This window comes from Pristiophorus japonicus, chromosome 7 (assembly GCF_044704955.1).
Source record: "Pristiophorus japonicus isolate sPriJap1 chromosome 7, sPriJap1.hap1, whole genome shotgun sequence".
In the NCBI taxonomy this organism is placed as follows: Eukaryota; Metazoa; Chordata; class Chondrichthyes; family Pristiophoridae; genus Pristiophorus; species Pristiophorus japonicus.
Window position 1 is genome coordinate 90,950,242 of NC_091983.1, and position 23,944 is coordinate 90,974,185.

General features: G+C 40.9%; 1 protein-coding gene across 9 annotated transcripts in view; it reads right to left on the reverse strand.

Moving 5' to 3' along the window:
* asxl2 (ASXL transcriptional regulator 2) overlaps positions 1 to 23,944 on the reverse strand; it is a 311,793-nt gene that overhangs the window by 112,853 nt on the left and 174,996 nt on the right. Inside the window, exons 1-2 of one of the 9 annotated variants that reach the window (XM_070885128.1) lie at positions 7,940 to 7,979; positions 1,072 to 1,125 (exon numbers count right to left, since the gene is read on the reverse strand). The exons of the other annotated variants lie outside the window; for them this stretch is intronic. The gene's annotated coding sequence lies outside the window, so the exon portion shown is untranslated. Of the gene's footprint in view, positions 1 to 1,071; positions 1,126 to 7,939; positions 7,980 to 23,944 lie in introns of those variants that run through there. 9 annotated transcript variants of the gene reach the window in all.

Consider the following 23,944-nt stretch of genomic DNA (forward strand, 5'->3'; position numbering starts at 1 on the left):
AACATTCATTGTGAAAAAACATTTTCAATCAAGCAGTTATTATAGCAAATATATCCATTTTATTTAAATTATTGTTTTAATTAAGTTCTGGTCCGTGCCTTGCCTCTGATCTTAATTGAATAAAAACCCATTTCAGAAATGTCAACACCCTAATGGCCTGTTCCTCAAATTCAATCTGCAAATCAAACAACGTTCAAAATGATCTACCTTAATTATATATTACTAGTTTTCTAAATACTTCCAGTATTTAGCGCAACTAAAGCATTGGTCTCATCAGTTCCAGCCCTTGGAAAATGAAACATTTCACTGAGAAGGATTTGAATCTCTGATGGGAACATTTTAATTGAATTGATATCATGTAATTGAATATCATAATAATTATACAACTATAGTTGGAGTTTTCTGTGTAATTATTTACACATGTACACATTTGTGTTTGTTTCAATAATTCAGATTTATGCACTGATTTGTCAATCAGAGATTCTGCAACATTTTTCCTCATAAAGAAGCCATTGTAATTGGATCTACAGCTCAAATCAGGTCTCTTTCATTTTATCCTGTATTTTTTTTTACAAAACATTACAGCATCATCAAAATCAAAATTACTCACCATATTTAGCAGATAAAGAATAATTACAAATTGGTTACTGGGATCTTGCTCAAAATCAACCAACTGCTTATACTAAAAACTGAATGAACATTTCAAGGATGTATAGTTTTGATATAAAACTTGCTGACTTTAAAAGTTGTCACAAGTGCTATAAACAGAATATTTCTTCAATACTGCACAACTATTTTGTCACACAAAGTGCAAACAAGTCATCTTAGACTCTGAATAAGAATGTGCTTGTTTTGGAGAGAAGATACCACACACCCTTAATTAAAAGTCAGCATTGGTTAAAATAATCCAGTTTAGAGCCCACTTTCTGAAGTTCCTGGACACATGCAGTATTGACAGGCAAAAATAAAGCAAAAAACAGTGCAACTCTTCAATTTTTAAAGCACATCTAAAGCATTTAGTGCCTAAAATGGCTCGATGGCATCAAAAACTTGAGGAAACATATTCCTCACCTGTCTTTTCCCTTGCCAAGAAGTGACACGGCCCCTCCTGTTGAATAAATACTCCTAGTGAATTAAAGCACACCTACTTCAAAAATTGTTGAAGTGGAGACTGTTGGGAATATTAGGTCATCCAAGCTTGGAATTCCAGCGCACCAACAGAGGCCAGTTGTGTGATGGCAGCACACAATCATATTGGCTAGAATATTTACACACGTTTGGAGCTTCAAAGATGGCATAGTTTTAGTTTTAAGTGACCTTAAATGAAGTGTTTGACAAATTGTTTTTCATTACAAACACAAAACGCAAGGAAGTATCATGTTCGTTTTTTGCAATTTACTACAACTCAAAAAAAAAGTTAGCCAAATATTTTTTGCACAAAACAGTACACCTTGAATTTTGCTGATCAATCCCCAGAGGGTTCAATGAATTTAACTAGCAAGTAACTGAACCAAACTGGCTCAGATGGTCACAAGTGCTTACTGCGAAGGCTCACAAATCAATAATGGCCATTTGAACAAGGCACAGGTGATACCTTCAGGTAAGTGGATGGGGGTTGGCGTTTGATGGCAAACGAAAAACAATGTTGTGCATTATAGGCATTGTCAGGTTGCTCAGTATATACATGAGTACATGGGTCTTGGTCCTTACAATAGCTTGTCATAACTCATGTATAAAATCAAAGGTGAGATTTTAATCAATTTTGTCACTTTGAACCTTTCCAAAATGCAGAAGTTTTGTATTGCTGCCATCATCTTCAATACTTCAAACTGGTGGCTGTTTGCGTATAATAAACTCTCAATCTCCATGACAATCCTCTCAAAGAGCAAACTATAAAAATATTGCACCCAGTAGTTAAAAGTCAGTAGCATGTAAAACACAATGGAGGAAATTATTCAACATCAATGTTCAATCTTCCAGTAATTTTCATGCCACTTTGGGGTTTATAGCCAACAGCTTAGTGTATTCTAACAATGTGTAAACATCTCTGTAATTTAAACTTATACAGGCACAATTAATAATCTTTAGTGTCCAAATAAGATATTTGAAAATTAAAGGCAAACTGATCATCATAGTTCAGTTCCCAAAAATGGTCAGGTTGCTCTATTACAGAATTCAATCAGTTTAAGTATCAGCTGTTATTAGACATGTGTTTAAGTTGCGAAAACAGAGCTTGATGCAGACTGTGATCATACTGTGACTTGTTAGAAATCAGGGATACCTGAAAAGGTATATGGTTATGCGAATGAAACTGTGACGCAAATAATACTGTGTTTAAATGATTGTATTGAAGCTCGAGACAAGTAAGGGGTTAATGTATAAGTTATGTTTTACTGGAACTGTTTTGAGTTTAGTTTTCCTTGGAAATGAGTATGACTCTAGTCTTGGGAGGACAAGACTAGATGAGAAAAGGGGGCAGGGAGAACAGTCCTCAACATGCTGTAAGACCCTAATTGGTCAATTACAGAACCCATGTAAATGGCTATGAGAAGACCCCTGACAGGTGGGAGATAACAGGAGGGCTGGCCTTTTTCCATGGCTTAAACAAAGAACTCGACGTACTATTGGGCACCTTGTTTTTAAGGGGAACCCTTATAGGTTAAATTATCGTGTCCATTATTTTTACCTGGGCCCACCCCTAAAAAGGGAATAAAAGCAAGATTGGAAAAGCCCTTAGGAGTCCTTACTCTGCCATCTGCGCTAAGGGTGGATTCAATGCTGACTTCAGTCGAACACTCTTGGGTAGTTCAAGAGAGACACTCAAGACAAGGAGGAGAATGAATAAGAAGAGTTTTTCGCGCATGCCAGCTGTCTGATCGATCGGGTCTGGTACCAGTTACTTGTCACGGTTGTATGTTTTTGCTGTATAACCAGTGTGTTATATTCCTTCCTAAGCTCCGATTAAACACAAAATGCCCACCATATTGGTTTGCACTCTAACCTGATTATTTGAAAGACTAGAGCTAAGCAAATCTCAACAGACTAGTTTTCAAGCAACTGTTTACTCAGAGCTATTTCTCTGATCAGCCTTGATTTAAAAGCCCAGCTTTGCCCATAATTACACACTCCAAATTTGCTGAAACTCGCCATCAACCAGCCAAGCACCATCAAAAAAATGATGATGCAGCAGCTACCTGGACAAATACCTGGTTAAATGAGTCATTAAGCTCCATTACTTCACTTTGTAGACTTAATCCGTGCTTTCTTATAAAGGCAACAATAACTTAATACATGAAATTCAAACAAAGTGACCAATGTAAGGAAACATACATAAAAAGTATATGGGATCACTTTACAAGTTCATGCTCCTGGCACAGAGCCTTGCCCACCAGAAGCACATATCAGGAATTCGGGTCTGTGGCTCCACAATGGAAGGGCAAACTTGTAAAATACCCGAATAGAGGATATGTGATGAGGAGCCGTGAGGTGGGACTGTGGAGGAATCTGACTAAGAAAAAGTTCAAATGTAATGCATTGGGGCACAAAGAGCCTATGTGGGTCAACAAGGATCAGAGTGATGGGCATGGAGATTTTAGTGCGGGCCAGGGTACAGGCGGCTGCATTTTGGAGAAGCTGGAGTTTGTAAAGGTTGGAGGCTAGAATACTGAAATAATTAAATCCATAGTTGACAAAATCATGGATAAAGGTTTCAGCGAGGGAAGGACCAAGTTAAAGGCACAAGCAGGGAATAGCTAGAATGTAGGGTTTAAAGCATAGCTCAGTCAATTCTTGCTATCTATTGGCAATGCTATTTTCAATCATGCCAAAATGTTAAAAATATTATTGATTCAGCGGGGTGGAGGAGGGTTTCTGTATCAAAAGCTACAGGATTCCCAAGATGTTCGGGGTACTTCAGTAGTAGGAAACAGTCAGACTTCTCTGAAGATTGTAGAATGTTTGATTTTCCTGCTGCTTGCCATTATAATATATATTTATTACATATTTAATTCAGTAGGTGTGTATGTTTCATTGAAAACTCATAAGTACCTGCAGTACCTATTAGTCGTGTAGTTGTAGCACTCTGATAGGCATTTAAATTAATAAAAGTGTCATGCCATGTGACACAAAGCAGCTGCTATTTTATAGTGAGTATATCCATCTCTAACTGCACATTCTGCCGAAGGGTTTCCACAAATCAGTCAAAATGTTTTCTGAATTTTTTTTCATGTCATTTTTCTTCAGTAATTGAACTTCTATTGTCCAAAATAAAGGTTTAAATGAAATTAAAAAATCAAATATTACATATCTCTCATAATACTCCTGTGAACTGCCTTGGAACATTTTACTATGTTAAAGGCGCTATAAAATACAAGTTGTTGTTCCTCACAACAACTTGGTTAAAATTATCCATCAAATTGTCTCTTATGACTTCTAATGCCTTCGCGAAAGTTTTTACTTACAGGCCTCAGACCCTTCCAAAAGCATGGGCTCAACTTGATATTTATGCACAGAGCGATGACTCGGTTGGCTGAATTTTGATTGTGCCATCTGAGCATGTGCAGTGTGCCTAGTTTCTCAGAATGCAACAGTACTGTTCAGTCAGTTGTATTGATGGAATCATTTCTTTAGCTTCTAACACTTTTGGCCAAATTGTTTCTCTTCAAATAATTTTGAAAATGAAGAGAACCAATTTCAAAAGATTTATTGAGATAAAATTTATAATGAGCATAGTGGTTTTTTTTTTAAAAACGAGAAAAATATAAAAATGGCAGTATCCAAATGACACATCTGTGTAGACAAATGGGGTTGGAGGGTCCAGAAGAGATAGAAGGGTGGGACCAAATCAGGGGATGAGCGGGCCCCCTCAAGTAAGATACAGTACCATTCACCACAATGACTCATATAAGAAATAATCCCCCAACTGCAAAACTGACTGCAAAAGCTTCTATAGATATGTGAAGAGAAAAAGATGAGTGAAGACAAATGTAGGTCCCTTGCAGTCAGAATCAGGTGAATTTATAATGGGGAACAAAGAAATGGCAGATCAATTGAACAAATACTTTGATTCTGTCTTGACTAAAGAAGACACAAATAACCTTCCAGAAATACTAGGGGACTGAGGGTCTAACGAGAAGGAGGAACTGAAGGAAATCCTTATTAGTCAGGAAATTGTGTTCGGGAAATTGATGGGATTGAAAGCTGATAAATCCCCGGGGCCTGATAGTCTGCATCCCAGAGTACTTAAGGAAGTGGCCCTAGAAATAGTGGATGCATTGGTCGTCATTTTCCAACATTCTATAGACTTTGGATCAGTTCCTATGGATTGGAGGGTAGCTAATGTCCACTTTTTAAAAAAGGAGGGAGAGAGAAAACAGGGAATTAAAGACCAGTTAGCCTGAAATCGGTAGTGGGGAAAATGTTGGAATCAATTATTAAAGATGAAATAGCAGTGCATTTGGAAAGCAGTGACAGGATCGGTCCAAGTCAGCATGGATTTATGAAAGGGAAATCATGCTTGACAAATCTTCTAGAATTTTTTGAGGATGTAACTAGTAGAGTGAACAAGGGAGAACATAGAAACATAGAAAATATGTGCAGGAGTAGGCTATTCGGCCCTTCGAGCCTGCACCGCCATTCAATGAGTTCATGGCTGAACATGCAACTTCAGTACCCCATTCCTGATTTCTCACCATACCCCTTGATCCCCCTAGTAGTAAGGACTACATCTAACTCCTTTTTGAATATATTTAGTGAATTGGCCTCAACAACTTTCTGTGGTAGAGAATTCAACAGGTTCACCACTCTCTGGGTGAAGAAGTTTCTCCTCATCTCAGTCCTAAATGGCTTACCCCTTATCCTTAGACTGTGACCCCTGGTTCTGGACTTCCCCAACATTGGGAACATTCTTCCTGCATCTAACCTGTCTAAACCCATCAGAACTTTAAATGTTTCTATGAGATCCCCTCTCATTCTTCTGAACTCCAGTGAATACAAGCCCAGTTGATCCAGTCTTTCTTGATATGTCAGTCCCACCATCCTGGGAATCAGTCTGGTGAACCTTCGCTGCACTCCCTCAATAGCAGGAATGTCCTTCCTCAAGTTAGGAGACCAAAACTGTACACAATATTCCAGGTGTGGCCTCACCTAGGCCCTGTACAACTGTAGTAACACCTCGCTGCCCCTGTACTCAAATCCCCTCGCTATGAAGGCCAAGAACCAGTGGATGTGGTGTATTTGGACTTGCAAAAGGCTTTTGACAAGGCCCCACACAAGAGATTAGTGTGCAAAATTAAAGCACATGGTATTGGGGGTAGTGTATTGACATGGATAGAGAATTGGTTGGCAGACAGGAAGCAAAGAGTAGGAATAAACAGGTCCTTTTCAGAATGGCAGGCAGTGACTAGTGGGGTACTGCAAGGTTCAGCGCTGGGACCCCAGCTATTTACAATATACATTAATGATTTAGACAAAGGAATTGAATGTACTATCTCCAAGTTTGCAGATGACATTAAGCTGGATGGCAGTGTGAGCTGTGAGGAGGATGCCAAGAGGCTGCAGGATGACTTGGACAGATTAGGTGAGTGGGCAAATGCATGGCAGATGCAGTATAATGTAAATAAATGTGAGGTTATCCACTTTGGTGGCAAAAACAGGAAGGCAGAATATTATCTGAATGGTGACAGATTAGGAAAAGGGGAGGTGCAACAAGACCTGGGTGTCATGGTACATCAGTCATTGAAAGTTGACATGCGGGTATAGCAGGCGGTGAAGGCGGCAAATGGCATGTTGGCCTTCATAGCATGAAGTTTTGAGTATAGGTGCAGGGAGGTCTTGCAGTCGTACAGGGCCTTGGTGAGGCTACACCTTGAATATTGTGTACAGTTTTGGTTTCCTAATCTGAGGAAGGACATTCTTGCTATTGAGGGAGTGCAGCGAAGGTTCACCAGACTGATTCCTGGGATTGCAGGACTGACAAATATGAAGAAAGACTGGATCGACGAGGCTTATATTCACTGGTATTTAGAAGAATGACAGGGGATCTCACAGAAATATATAACATTCTGACGGGATTCGACAGGTTAGATGCAGAAAAAATGTTCCCGATGTTCGTGAAGTACAGAACCAGGGGTCACAGTCTAAGGATAAGGAGTAAGTCATTTAGGACCGAGATGAGTAGAAACTTCTTCACTCAGAGAATTGTGAACCTGTGGAATTCTCTGCTGCAGAGAGTTATTGAAGCCAGTTCATTAGATATTTTCAATGTGGCCCTTGCGGCTAAAGGAAACAAGGGGTATGGAGAGAAAGCAGGAATGGGGTGCTGAAGTTGCATGATCAGCCATGATCATATTGAATGGTGATGCAGGCTTGAAGGGCCGAATGGCCTACTCCTGCACCTATTTTCTATATTTCTATGTTTCTACTATAAATCGTGAGTGAACTATATTTATAACCTTATTTAGGAGGTTATGCAGCTTATGGGGCCGGATTTTCGCGAGGTTTGCGCTGTCCTCTTTCAAATACCGCCGAGAAGAGGTGCGCTGACATGCAATGACGCAGATTGCGTTTGGGTCGGACCTCTGCCACTCTCCCGACCCAGAACAGCGACAGATCAAAACTGTCGGTGCAGCCCTGCCAGCAGCAGTAAGTATGAAAACCTGCAAACAAGGCAAGTTAAAGTTTTTCTTTTTTTGCAGCGATTTGATAGATAAGGGTTTTTGGAATTTTTTTTGGAATTAAAAAAAACATTTCCCAAGGCCTCTCTTGCAGCGCTCCCGGCCCTGGACTAAAGTTGCTGAAACTCACGGCTTGCGCCGTGAATGCGTGTGCAACGCCTCCCTTACTGATTGTAAAGGCCAAAAGTTTGGGCTAAAAACAGTAGCGCAGCGAAAATGGCAAAGTTTCACATATTGCTACCGTTTTCGCTGTAAAACCACAAAACCTGAAAATGCGGCCCATAGTCTCAGAGTAGAGGCTTCCACTTCAGCACCAAGCCAACAGCAATAAATTGTGAATCTTCAAAATAAGATATAAAAAATGTAATTAAATCAGTGTTTTTAAGGCTAATGCTCCAATCAAACAACAGATGAACAGAAAAGGAACAGGTTGTTACAGACTGTTCAATGGAAATCACTATTGCAAATCACAAATTAGCCACAAAAGTGATGTATTAAACATTTCAATCCATGTTACAATATTAACAAAGCTGACATATGACATCAGTAACAAAGATTACTTTCCTGTTGTGGAAATAACTTCTCAAAGTTGAGACACCAAAGAGCATTATGTCTATATTGGTTTAATAAAGTATTAATGTTTTGATTAATTTTACATACACGACAGGGAGTTTACAGATTTAAGTTCACGAGTACTGTGGATTTTATGGTGTAGTTTAAACTGAGAAAATGTTTTCATTCATTTGGTCTGCTCCTCTAAACGGGTTCCACAACTGCACGGAAATATCTAAACCTACAGGGACTGAAGAGGTACAAAAGATGGATCATCTAAAACTAGCTGCCATTCGAAGCTAGTAATATCAAAACAAAACTAAAGCAAGATTGGTGGCAGAAAGATGAAATAGTTCTCCATGAGAGTGCTCCTCTCTTAACATTTCAGGAATGGCATATAGGTTCAGCACTCATGTAAACAAAAATGGGAGTATCAACAAAGTAGTTATTTCACTAAAATAGCAGTACATGCAAAAATGAATTTTTAAGGGCGAGTGGAGTGTATTAGAATTGTACATGATCTCCCACAGGTCAGCAAGATGCCAGGCTAATATTAGTCCTCAAAAGTGAATCATCAAGGAGTGGGTAGGCATTCAGTACAAACAGGTACATACATGGCTATCATGATATGGAGACTAGAGCTGAGGGAAACGAAGGAAATGGGATATTGGATGGCTTACGGTTGGGAAAAAAGCAAGATTGACTAAATATCCATGAGATTACAATAACTAATAGATTCCAGACACTGTTTAATGCTACAGAAGGAAACAAAGTCTTGGAAGAAAAGGCAGCTAGAACATCAAAAAAGACAACTTGGACAAAGGTGCAGCTTGCCGATCGAAGAGGGGTGGTGGATGTTGGGGATTCTTTGCTCAGGGAAGCAGATAATCATGTATGTCATAAAGATAATGCCTATAGGAAAATGGGCTGCCTGCCTGGAGCAACGTACAGGCATCTTTCACCCTTCAACATGTAGTTCAGGACCTGGAATATTCAGTCCTTCATTGAAACATCTGTGAACTCATCCCTTTTTGGCAGGGAAGCAAGTCACCCTCATTATGAGGGACCGCCTATGATGATGATGAGAGCACTATCTGTTGAGGAAAGATTAGAAAGGGACAGGAGTGTAAAGGCACTCTGGTGGTACTGTATGTAAATGACAGAGTGAGAAATAACATACGTGCTTTAAGATGCACATACACGAGGATTGCCCCATATTCAATGTTAGGGGATGTAGTAGTTGTTTCTGGTGTACTCTTAGTGCTTGTGAAAGACGAGTTCAACAATAAAATTGAGGATGTAAATGAATGGCTGGCAGCCGAGAGTCAAAACAACAATGCTACTGCCAGAAATATTCAGGATCATTTTCAAATTAAAAACAACTGGCATACAGGGGCTGCATCTAAATCAAATAAAAACAGAGACTCGTGAGGACCATTCAGACAACAATCAAAAGTCATTTCAACTAGATAGGTTGGGGGGGCGGGGAGGGGTAGAGGTAAGAGGAGGAGGGCAGGGAGGCAACTGGACCAAACATGAGCTGAATCATAGTATACAAGGTAGTCAATAGATGTGTATGGACACAGAAACCAAGACAGACCAAAATGTATTGGAATCCAGAAAAGAGCAGACATGAATGGTACATGAATGAAGGCAAATCAATAGTAAGATGAGCGATAAGGGAGTGAAGGGTTATGGGGAGCGGGCAGAGAAGTGGAGCTGAGTCCATGATCAGATCCGCCATGATCTTATTGAATAGTGAAGCTGGCTTGATGGGCCAAATGGCCTACTACTGCTCCTATTTCTTACGTTTAGAACATAAGAACATAAGAATTAGGAACAGGAGTAGGCCATCTAGCCCCTCGAGCCTGCTCCGCCATTCAACAAGATCATGGCTAATCTGGCCGTGGACTCAGCTCCACTTACCCGCCCGCTCCCCATAACCCTTAATTCCCTTATTGGTTAAAAATCTATCTATCTGTGATTTGAATATATTCAATGAGCTAGCCTCAACTGCTTCCTTGGGCAGAGAATTCCACAGATTCACAATCCTCTGGGAGAAGAAATTCCTTCTCAACTCAGTTTTAAATTGGCTCCCCCGTATTTTGAGGCTGTGCCCCCGAGTTCTAGTCTCCCCGACCAGTGGAAACAACCTCTCTGCCTCTATCTTGTCTATCCCTTTCATTATTTTAAATGTTTCTATAAGATCACCCCTCATCCTTCTGAACTCCAACGAGTAAAGACCCAGTCTACTCAATCTATCATCATAAGGTAACCCCCTCATCTCCGGAATCAGCCTAGTGAATCGTCTCTGTACCCCCTCCAAGGCTAGTATATCCTTCCTTAAGCAAGGTGACCAAAACTGCACGCAGTAGTCCAGGTGCAGCCTCACCAATACCCTGTACAGTTGCAGGACCTCCTTGCTTTTGTACTCCATCCCTCTCGCAATGAAGGCCAACATTCCATTCGCCTTCCTGATTACCTGCTACACTTGCAAACTAACTTTTTGGGATTCATGCACAAGGATCCCCAGGTCCCTCTGCACCGCAGCGTGGTGTAATTTCTCCCCATTCAAATAATATTCCCTTTTACTGTTTTTTTTCCCCCAAGGTGGATGACCTCACATTTTCCGACATTGTATTCCATCCACCAAACCTTAGCCCATTTGCTTAACCTATCTAAATCTCTCTGCAGCCTCTCTGCATTCTCTACACAACCAGCTTTCCCACTAATCTTTGTGTCATCTGCAAATTTTGTGACACTACACTCTGTCCCCTCTTCCAGGTCATCTATGTATATTGTAAACAGTTGTGGTCCCAGCACAGATCCCTGTGGCACACCACTAACCACCGATTTCCAACCCGAAAAGGACCCATTTATCCCGACTCTCTGCTTTCTGTTAGCCGGCCAATTCTCTATCCATGCTAATATATTTCCTCTGACTCCGCGTACCTTTATCTTTTGCAGTAACCTTTTGTGTGGCACCTTATCGTATGCCTTTTGGAAATCTAAATACACCACATCCATCGGTACACCTCTATCCACCATGCTCGTTATATCCTCAAAGAATTTCAGTAAATTAGTTGCACATCATTTCCCTTTCATGAATCCATGTTGCGTCTGCTTGATTGCACTATTCCTATCTAGATGTCCCGCTATTTCTTTCTTAATGATAGCTTCAAGCATTTTCCCCACTACAGATGTTAAACTAACCGGCCTATAGTTACCTGCCTTTTGTCTGCCCCCTTTTTTAAACAGAGGCGTTACATTAGCTGCTTTCCAATCTCCCCAGAGTTCAGAGAATTTTGGTAGATTATAATGAATGCATCTGCTATAACTTCCGCCATCTCTTTTAATACCCTGGGATGCATTTCATCAGGACCAGGGGACTTGTCTACCTTGAGTCCCATTAGCCTGTCCAGCGCGACCTCCCTAGTGATCATGATTGTCTCAAGGTTGTCCCTTCCCACATTCCCGTGACCAGCAATTTTTGGCATGGTTTTTGTGTCTTCCACTGTGAAGACCAAAGCAAAATAATTGTTTAAGGTCTCAGCCATTTCCACTTTTCTCATTATTAAATCCCCCTTCTCATCTTCTAAGGGACCAACATTTACTTTAGTCACTCTTTTCCGTTTTATATATCGGTAAAAGCTTTTACTATCTGTTTTTATGTTTTGGGCAAGTTTACTTTCGTAATCTATCTTTCCTTTCTTTATTGCTTTCTTAGTCATTCTTTGCTGTTGTTTAAAATTTTCCCAATCTTCTAGTTTCCCACTAACCTTGGCCACCTTTTACGCATTGGTTTTTAATTTGATACTCTCCTTTATTTCCTTGGTTATCCACGGCTGGTTATTCCTTCTCTTACCGCCCTTCTTTTTCACTGGAATATATTTTTGTTGAGCACCATGAAAGAGCTCCTTAAAAGTCCTCCACTAATCCTGAATTGTGCCACTGTTTAATATGTGTTCCCAGTCTACTTTAGCCAATTCTGCCCTCATCCCACTGTAGTCCCCTTTGTTTAAGCATAGTACGCTCGTTTGAGACACTACTTCCTCAGCCTCAATCTGTATTACAAATTCAACCATACTGTGATCACTCATTCCGAGAGGATCTTTTACTAGGAGATCGTTTATTATTCCTGTCTCATTACACAGGACCAGATCTAAGATAGCTTGCTCCCTTATAGGTTCTGTAACATACTGTTTTAAGAAACAATCCCGTATGCATTCTATGAATTCCTCCTCAAGGCTACCCCGTGCGATATGATTTGACCAATCGATATGTAGGTTAAAATCCCCCATGATTACTGCCGTTCCTTTTTCACATGCCTCCATTATTCCCCTGATTATTGTCCGCCCCACCATGAAGTTATTATTTGGGGGCCTATAAACTACGCCCACCAGTGACTTTTTCCCCTTCCTATCTCTAATCTCCACCCACAATGATTCAACATTTTGTTAATTAGAGCCAATATCGTCGCTCACAACTGCTCTGATATCATCCTTCATTAACAGAGCTACCCCACCTCCCTTCCCCTCTTGTCTATCTTTCCGAATTGTCAGATACCCCTGTATGTTTAATTCCCAGTCTTGGCCACTCTGCAACCACGTTTCAGTAATGGCCACCAAATCATACCCATTTGTAATGATTTGCACCGTCAACTCATTATACATGAATGCTCAAAGCATTTGCGAGAAGATGGTGGAATTGGAGATAGCTGTGAGCAGTAGGGAGCTATGATGTAGTGGGTACATTAGAAATATTGGTAAGTCCAGAGAATGGACATGCACTTAACACTCAGAGGTAGAATATTCAAAAAGATGTGGAAGGACAGAAAACGAGGTGGCATTGTCATTTGTGCTAATTACAATTGATAGGTAAATAAAGGCAATCCTGTTAAAGGGGGTAAGCTACATAATGAACTATTCTGTATAGAAATCTCTAATGTGAAAAAAATCATGCAGATCTGTCAAATTTCCGCTATGATCGAATATTAATGTTTTGGTTGAGGAATTATCCATTAAAGTGGCAACAGCATGTTGAAAAGCCTTTCCACATGTCCGGATGTTCAAAATTTAAAGGACAAACCAGCAAATAAATATTCATGCAAATGTTGCCTGGAGATGGAAAGGGAGCTCAGGGCCACACGAGGCCCACGTGTTGCAGTTTGGACAACATTTACTTAGCTCCTTCAATTTAAAATTTTCTGCAAGAGAAACCCAATATCCTTGCTCCATCTTTAGTGAATTCAAGACACACATAGAGCCTAGAAGGTATGAAATGGTGACCATTACAGAGATGTGGCTGCAAGCTGGTAAAGATTGGGAGTTAAATATTCCAGGTTACAAGGTCTTTAGAAAGGCTAGGGGTAGCCTTATTGATTAAACATCCTATCACAACATTAATAAGAGAGGCTATTTAAAAAAGGAGGCAGACAAAAAGCAGGAAACTATAGACCAGTTAGCCTAACATCTGTGGTTGGGAAAATGTTGGGAGTCCATTATTAAAGAAGCAGTCGCAGGACATTTGGAAAAGGAAAATTCGGTCAGGCAGAGTCAGCAAGGATGTATGAAGGAGAAGTCATGTTTGACAAATTTGCTAGAATTCTTTGAGGATGTAACAAGCAGGGTGGATAAAGGGGAACCAGTGCATGTGGTGTACTTGGACTTCCAGAAGGCATTTGTCAAGGTACCACATAAAAGGTTACTGCACAAGATAAAAGTTCACGGAGTTGGGGGTAATATATTAGCATGGATAGAGGATTGGCTAACTAACAGAAAACAAAGAGTAGGGATAAATAGTTCATTCTCAGGTTGGTAATCAGTAACCAGTGGGGTGCAGCAGGGATCAATTCTGGGACCCCAACTATTTACAATCTATATCAACGACTTGGAAGAAGGGACTGAGTGTAACGTAGCCAAGTTTGCCGACGATACAAAGATGAGAGGAAAAGCAATGTGTGAGGAGAACACAAAAAAATCTGCAAAAGGACGTGCACAGGCTAAGTGAGTGGGCCAAAATTTGACAGATGGAGTATAATGTTGGAAAGTGTGAGTTCATGCACTCTGGTAGGAAAAAAATCAAAGAGCAAGTTATTATTTAAATGGAGAAAGATTGCAAAGTGCTGCAGTACAGTGGGACCTGGGAGTACTTGTGCAGGAAACAGCTACAGCAAATGATCAGGAAAGGCCAATGGAATCTTGGCCTTTATTGCAAAGGGGATGGAGTATAAAAGCAGAGAAGTCTTGCTACAGTTGTACAGGGTATTGGTGAGGCCACACCTGGAATACTGCGTGCAGTTTTGGTTTCCATATTTACGAAAGGATATACTTGCTTTGGAGGCAGTTCAGAGAAGGTTCACAAGGTTGATTCCAGAGATGAGCAGATTGACTTATAGGAAAGGTTGAGTAGGTTGGGCCTCTACTCATTGGAGTTCAGAAGAAAGAGAGGTGATCTTATCGAAACGTATAAGATTATGAGGGGGCTTGACAAGGTGGATGCAGAGAGGATGTTTCCACTGATGGGGAGACTAGAACTAGAGGGCATAATCTTAGAATAAAGGGCTGCCCATTTCAGACTGAGATGAGGAGAAATTGCTTCTCTCAGAGGGTTATGGATCTGTGGAATTCGCTGCCTCAGAGAGCTGTGGAAGCTGGGGCATTGAATAAATTTAAGACAGAAATAGACAGTTTCTTAAATGATAAGGGAATAAGGGGTTATGGAGAGCGGGCAGGGAAGTGGACCGGAGTCCACGATCGGATCAGCCATAATCGTCTTAAATGGCGGAGTAGGCTCGAGGGGCCATACGGCCTACTCCTGCACCTATTTCTTATGTTATTATAAGGGAAAGAAATTAGCGGAGATTCTGTGCTGAGTTTTCAAATCTCTCCATGGCTTCGCTCCTCCCTAATCTCCTCCAATCCTCTAAGATATCTACGCTTCTCCAATTCTGGCCTCTTGTGCACCCCGATTTGAATCGCTCCACCACTGGCAGCTGTGCCTTCAGTTGCCAAGGCCTTAAGCTCAGGAATTCCCTCCCTAAACCTCTCTGACTCTTTTTTCTCCTTTAAAACGCTCCTTAAAACCTATTTCTTTGATCTGCCCTAATATTTTCTTCTGTGGCTCGGTGTCAACTTTTGCTTGACAACACTCCTGTGAAGCGCCTTGGGATATTTTGCTACATAAATATTTATATAAGCTCTATACAAATACAAATTGTTGTTGAACTTAAGAAGAAGAGAGGACTTAAAACTATAATGGGAGTTGTCTACAGGCCTCCTGATAGCAGCAATGAAGTGGCAGAATGTATTAATTGCAAGATTAGAGGTTTGTAGCAAAAGTAGAGTTATTTTCATGGGAGACTTTAATCTTCGTATAGATTGGGAAGAGCGGAGCAGCTCAAGTCAGAAAGTTGGTGAATTTCTTGAGTGCATTCAAGATAGTTTTCTGGTGCAATAGAACCAACAAGAGTGTAGGCCATACTAGATTTAGTAATGAATAACTGGTGAAAAACTAGGAACAGTTGGAAAACTGAAAAACATTAGTTCCTGGTGCTGGGGCGCTCCCGAATTTCTCCTATGTTTTTATGTTCCTATGCATGAGAAGCAGGAAGGAATTAAGTACTACAGTACAAAACAATCTACTTTGAGAGATAGAACCTGTAACCTGCCATAAGTTCAGCTCCTTCCTTCAAGAAATAATGTTACTGCTGAGACATCTTCCAATATGATGAGCTCTCGGTCCATAATGCTCCAAATGAACTTACACTGCCCAATGTGGCCCTGAGGGACAAAATGTTATTTCTAAGCATCTTTGATAGTTATTGATACATATTCAGTGAGACCTAAACTTTGAACGAGAGAACAAAAGAAATGTACTACTCAATGGTGGAAAAAGCATCTGGTGTTAAATATATGTGTCACTATTTATAAAATGAAACTGAATGTGTTGCTAACGAGACCTGCCATTTTGGTCTCTTTCCCTCCTCCATTAACACAAAATTTACAGCATGAGACTGCATTCGTGCCAGAGTGGCTCTATTCAATACAACGTGGCAGGATATTTTCGACCCAGCCCCCCCAAAAAAGACGACAAATTGGGAACACAAATTGTCCACATATATTGCTTGTACAAAAAGGAGACACTTTACCTCAGGATAAATAAAATAATTTACTATTTCAAATATAAGTAAAGCTAAGACTAATGCTTCTAATTTTAAAAGTCAGAAATTAGTATAATCAAAATTTTGTTTTTAGTATTTAGGCTACTTTTAACAAAATTGTTATTTACTTTTATAGTTATTTATTTACTTATATTTTTAACCTGAACTTTAAAATGTGTCACCTTTACTGCCAGTTATGTTAAATTAGCCACCCCAACTGCTTCATGTTAAACTTCTCTCTTTCCTCCCTACTCTCTAAAGGAAAGCCGAAGAATTCTACTGGGAGGCAGGGCTATCTAATTCCTTCCTGTGATAGACAAGGAAATCACTATGTTTAATATCTATGTTTATAATGTTAGTCCTGGCTGCAGCATTTATGCACATATACACCTTGTTATGCTGCTGGTCTGACAAATATTCAAACATAATTAAAATACATGTCCCGTGATTGAAATATATCAACAGCTTATTTTAGAAAGGAAGCTGCGTGGTCCATTTCAAAAAGCACAAACCTACTTTCATCTGAATGCAATATCCTGATTAGAATTTCAAAAAGCAATACAAATTTCTGGCAAGTTATCAACTGCACAGTAAGAATTTTTATTCGGATACTTTGGGCCCGAGTTTTGTGAAAGCTAAGTTTCGGCAAGTACCGTCCAAAGATCCTGTTGGAACTTTGGATGGAAGTTTAATGGAAAAATGTGGGAAAGACTGCCTGGTGGCAAAAATGGGCCTGGGCGGCAAATGCAATCCTTGGCAAAGTACCACCGAGGATTGAGTCGGGCCCAGGGAGGGGGGAAACTGATGAATTTTTAAAAATTCTAAACAAAAAAAACACTAGAAATCCTTCAGGGGACCCAACCCTCCTAAATCCCTGCAAAAGAAATAAAGAAAAGTAGACTAACCTTTTTTTTTGTTGCAGGTCTTCATACTTACAGTTGTGGCAAGACCTGCCTCCACGTGGCGGTCTTTCCCCCTGCTGCAGCGGAGGACCGCCCAGACCAAACTGGCAACGCAGCAGGCGGGAGGACACTTGTGGGCATTGCATGCCGGCGCATGGTACCCAGCTGTCTTCTCTCCCCGCCGGCGGGAGGACGTCACCAAACTCGCTCGGAGGGGAGAGCGCCCAGAATCCAGGGAGACTGCCGAGTTTGGATGGTAAGTCCACCAATTTTGGGCCCTTTGTTCCTAATCATGTGCAAGAACTTTAAAACTGGTATATTTCATACAAAGACTATCAAAGTTGTTAGCTCTTCATGAAAATTCATGTAAAATTCTGCACTAAATTCACTTCTGGGCATATCATATTTGTAACATATATACACGCACCAATTGCAACATCAAATAAAAACTAATGTTATAAACACATACACAAAGTCAAACTCAAAGCCTGTTGAAAGGCTTGTAGCGTACACCATGTAGAAAGACCGAGAGTGACTCCAGTAAAATCTCAAGTGTGAGATTCTTGCCTCAGTGCTGGGCTTGTAGTGACTTGACAGCAACATTTAGAGCCACAAGCATAACAGCCAGAACAGGGCAGCCACGGGCTTCAGCATACATCAAAATAATGAAACTAATGACCACGCTCTTCAAAGCCAACAGCTCCAAGATTGCTTTCATGTTCTTTCCCTTTCATTGATATGACTGACAAGGTTTACTAAATGCATGTAACAATAATGTCTTGCATGAAACGGAGACCTGTTTTAACACATCCAATTCCTTACCTTCTGACATTTAATAAGGATAATATTTTGTTTTAAAAAGGCAAAGGGGTGGGGGAGGAAGGGGGTGCAAAATAACAGAAAAATTAGACCAGTTGACTTATATAGATAGATTCACATGAAACCTAGAGTAAGATGTGCTAATAAAAATAATAATGCACCCGATGTCAACCTTAATTTCCTCTACATGTGTTTTGCACTCATTTATAATTAGTCCCTTTAGTCCGAAAACTTAAATCAGCACCATTAAAATGCAAGTGGGTGTCTCATTTACAATCTTACAAATATGTAACATATAATTATATTAAAAGTTATGCCACATTAGTTATTAATGTTATTCATAGACATTTTAATTCATACACTAATAATTCTATTTGTATATAATATAAATGAATTAGAAATGCAAAAAATTCAGGTTTCCAAATCTTTGTCACTTTCAATGTTCAGAATTTTAACTTAAATTAAAAAACAAGCAAACTTGCATTTATATAGTTCTTTATATTGGCCCGGATTTCGTGACAGGAGTGACAGCAATGCTGTCAGCGTTCAGCATTATGATGGACAGCAACTTCCAGCGTTAGCACATGCGCAGTTAAACGCAGAAATCAGGAAGTTGCTGTGAGATACCATGCTCCTCCATAGGGTATGCTGTAACAGTCCTCGCCAACAGAATTGGCATTGAATGACATGCAATGACGGGAACTTGATATATTTGCCCATTAGTTCGCCACGAAAGACGTCATTCAAGGGTAAATGAATTTGTAATGGCATAACTGCCAAACAACTTCTCGGATTCTGGAAATTTAATTTTATAAATGTGGAGTCGCATTCCTGCACAAGTTAATTAATGTTGGAAATGCTTTTTAAAAAAAAATTTTTTTTTTAAACTTTTTCTGTCTGTCCTTTTTTATCTCTCTCCCTTAATCCCATTCGTCTTTCCCAATCTTTATTTCACTTTCTGTACATGATTTAAATCTAATTTATACTTCCTGCTTTATAATTGCTGGTTTAGTATGTGTGTGTCTCAGGGAGGATTCTTCAATCTGATCTTGGCCTGCTCACAGACGTCACAGATGCCCTGTGGAGGGCGCAGCGCGGGATCAGACACTGGATTAGAGCAAGTCTCCGCTCAAAAGTCCGCACCAAAAGCCTGGAAAAATGTTGTGGGCAGCTGACAGCAAGGTGAACAGCGAGTGCCGTTCCTTCGCCGCTGACCACAAAATCCAGGCCATTATGTCACTTAGTTTATCCGACTCGATAACTGATCTCCGTTGGGTACAAAAGACAGCACTGTCTAAAAAAAAATTGGGGTCGATATTAACCCCCCACTATGGCCCAGAGATTGGGGAAAAATAATCCCTAATCAACGGGAAATGCATGCATCCCCAACCTGACACATACACAGCCGTTGCTGTTCTCACGCTTTAAATTTTAGATAAATGCCAAAAAAACTACTAAATGTCCCAGTATATTTTACATTGAAATGAAGGACCTGAAACGAATTAAAGCATTCAGTTTTGATTTGTGCTCCATCATTTCACTACCATCCCCCACCACCACAAAATATACGAGTATTAATTACTGACATTGGAGTCTACAACATCCTCAGTTATTTTGTTATGTAATGTTGGCAGCTTTGACAGTAACAGCAATTTGCAATCAACATTTGATGAACAGCCCACACATCCTGGTGAGTAATGTATGAGTCATTTTCCTGTTCAAATAGATACCTTAAACTCTCCACTTATATTTATGAGACAGCAACAAACAGTGGCAGGGCGAAGAGGAGCAAAAGGTGTGTAATTGGAGGCTTTAGGGCAAAAAAAACAATTGGAAACGCTGACGAAAATGTCACTGTATATTTGCAAAATGAAGCTACAAAGCACAGAATGAATATCTGATCAAAACTCATCTCATTCTACTACTTCATGAGACTTAATTAACTTATTTTTATTAGCTCTCCAGCACTGCATAGACATTGCTTTCTCAGCACATATGTTCCACAACACATCAATGGTCTTAACATATACACATTAAACGATATATCTTACACGGTTAGAATATTGTAGGCGGAGAGGGGGAACTTAGGAAGAAAATACTTTAAGAACAGTTCTTTTAATTTTTGTTCCAGTTGCTCAATTCTATATATTTCTATTGTGCTCACTCTCTTTTTTGTAAACTTGTAAATCTCCCGCGATGCTGCACATTTGGGGGTTGAAAGTGTCCCTTCCGGTAAGGCCTCACGCCGCCTGAAAGCAGCGGCCATGGGATGGGGCAGAATGGCCACTGACTCTCTGCAGAGGGGCCGTCATTTTGGAAATTGCCCTCCTTTACTTTTGGAGCAGTGTCCGGGACCGCTCCGCATGTTCTCTCCTTACCAACCGGCGGGGATCACCTTGCAAAATTTCCCCCCAGAAAATTGCCCCTTTTCTGGTATTGTCCCGTGGCCGATCGGTGCCTCCGACAGCTTCTGCATCGGTGCACTCTCTGTGGCAAGGAGGCCCAGCCGCCCTTAAAGGGGAGGGCGCACTGCCATGGCCGGCGTTATTTTCTTTTGTCGGCCGACTGCCAGGTCGGACCGACAATTATGCCTGCGGGTTCAGCCGGGCCACCAATAGGCAACCTGGCACCCCCTCTTCGGTGCCAGACCGCTGCCCCGGCCGAAACCCTCCCTAATGGTCCAGTGTTTGCCACTAAAGTGGCTGCAGAGTTCGCAACGGCTCTCCCCTTTAACTGAAGGGGAGAGATGTTCTGACGCGCCAGCGCTGATGACCGATACTCTGTCCCACCCCCACTTCAGCCCTGCAATGGACGGTCATCCCGCTGGAAAAAAACCCCGAGGAGCTGAATTTCGATAGTGAGGCTGCCGCAATGCATGGGGCGGCCCGAACACATCAAAAACGGTAGATGCGCCTCGTTTCCGGCGGTGGCAATTTTGGCTCCTTGAAGTCAAGACCATGTCCAGTATGTAGGTCAAGAAGATTGGAATGCGTTGGGAGAATTGGACTCAGGTGGGGGAGGGACAGGCAAGGAGCAACAGAGGACAAAGAAGACCTGAGTGACACTGAGCCAGTGCCCACTGTTTCACAGTGGGGGTGAGGGAGAGATGGGGCGAGGGGAAAGGAGGGAAAATGAATGGGAGAGGGAAGGTGAATCAGGTTGAGGAGAAGAGAGGAGGAGAGGAAGTGAAAAAGGAGAGGAGATGAGGGAGAGTGCACAACGGTAAATGAGTCCAATTTCCTATCAGTGGCGAAGCTACACTGGGCCAGGGCCCAATTAGACCTCCATGAAGGGTGGGGGGAAAAGAGGAGTAAAAAAATATTTTTTCTTTTACAGAAGATAGGTTTTCAGCTCAGGGTGGGGATGGTGGTGAGTGCTTCTGGGTGAGTGGTACAGGTTGTTTCTCAGTGAGTGGGGAGGCAGGGAAATTTGCTTCTCATTGGGTGGGGTTTAGTTACTGCTCACGGGAAGAATGGAGGTGGAGTTAGCTTCGCCTCACCAGGTGTTGGGGATTTCGTAGTGGGAGTAAAGGGAAGGTCGAGTTTGTGCTCAGTGGTGGTGGATGCAGAAAGCTGAATTTATCTCCAGTGGAGGTTGGAACCAACCTGCTGCAGTTCAAGTGCAAACCTGCATCTCCAAACTGCCTTTCTGCCCATAAGCCATTGCTCACTGCGCATTGCCATTTTTATATTATGTCAAGCAGATGCCTATAACAAAAAATATTTCTTATGCAATATAGCCCAAAGTCAACAGATGAAATGGAATTATTATCGATGTCAATATCGCTCAGTCCTATCTACAGAGATCCAAATTTCCACAGGACAGCAACTTTGGCATATGGAAACTGGTCCAATTCTGCTCACACTTTTTCTAAATTTAGGAGACCAAACTGTACAAGTGTGTAAAGAAGTTTATTCTCCAAACACCAGTGCAAGTGACCAGTGTGAATTGCTTAATGATTCATTTAAAATACCTGTATGTATATGAACCTTATTAAAAGCTCTACACTGTGAATTGCTATTGAAGATCAATGACTGTTGTTAACATGGCAAGTAGAATCAGTACATGGAGTCAGCAGTGCTCTCACACTGTGGTATAACAGCGTTACTTTATCCAATAGCTTCTCCATTTCTGCTTTCCTGCATTCTTTGTTTTACTAGCTTTCATTTACTTCTTCATTTCTAGTCTTTCAACGTGATTGTTTTGCTCTTTATTTCATTTCACTATTTATTTCTGAACTATCTCAATTTCTTTCTACCTTTCTTTGCTTTCCTCTCCTGTTTCACTCTCCCATAATCTTCCAGTTCTGTCCCCCCGCAGCCCTGTGATTGAAAGGCTTCTGGTCAGGTCTCTAGCAAACACTATTCCATTATAGTTTTTTTTGTATTCGTTCATGGGATGTGGGCGTCGCTGGCAAGGCCATCATTTATTGCAAATTGCCCTTGAGAAGGTGATGGTGAGCCACCTTCTTGAACCGCTGCAGTGCTGTTCGGGAGGAAGTTCCAGAATTTGACCCAGCGACGATGAAGGAACGGTGATATATTTCCAATTCAGGATGGTGTGTAGCTTGGAGGGGAACTTGCAGGTGATGGTGCTCCCTTTGGGAGTTGATACAGTGCATCTTGTAAATAGCACATACTGCAGCCACGGTACACCGGTGGTGGAGGGAGTGAATGTTTAAGGTGCCAATCAAGCCTGAGTTTCATGTTCATTCTAGTAGAAATTTATCTCGAAGTGTACAAGGAGCCAGTTATTATTCTACATTATTTGCAGCTGTTACAAATACAGCATTACACCAGCCTCCCTATTAATAAATAGCAATATTTAACAGGGAACTCTAAACAAAGTACCCTACAAACCACAGGAGTCATCATCATCATAGGCAGTCCCTCAAAATCGAGGAAGACTTGCTTCCACTCTAAAAGTGAGTTCTTAGGTGACCGAACAGTCCAATACAGGAACCACAGTCTCTGTCACAGGTGGGACAGACAGTCGTTGGTAAATCTGGTCTAAAAGAGACGGATGTAGATTGAATTTTCACCATAGGTTTGGAACCGATACTGTCCTGTACAGAAATTATATCAGAAAATACCACTCCAGAATCAAAGAGCGGGAGAATGCAATGGTCCCCAAGTCTTCTCAGTTTCTTAATAAAATTATGTTCCCCACCCTGTTATGTATTTAACCCCTTGTAACCTGTATTACACTGCCACTAGAGAGCCTACCTGTTGGAGTCCCAAGGGATCCCAGCATCCCTTAGGAGCACGGTATAGAAGCAGGCATCCCACGAGGTACCTGCACTCTGGAGTTTTATTAAAGGAGCTAAGGTCACACTTGCTCATTATACTCAGTACTCAGTTTCATCCTTTATTATGAGCATAGCATACCCCACTAGTGTTAGGGAACAAAACCGAAAATGTGATACATTTTTTTTAAATCAGTATGGAGCGTGGAGAGAACACAAAGAACCACAAGTACAAGGTGGAGAAGTTGTTCTCCTGGTAGGTGTACTTGGTTGTTTCAGAAGCTATAGAAGCCTCCAAATTGGCGTTTAACATAGGCCATGTAAAACAACTGATATCTAATCCCTCCTCTTCACATATGCAAATCTCGGCAGTTTCTAGTATTTTTTTTATCTCTCCAAATTTCAGACCAGCAGCTGTGCAACTGCTAACCACTGATTGTAATAAGCCATGCTGAAACAGAGCTCCTCAATTTTTTAAATAGCAAACGTAATCACTGTAAACAAACATCAATAAGATTATGATAAAATCAGGTAGGAAATAAAATTAAAACAGAACACATGTAGACATAACAACGAAAACAATTTTAAATAT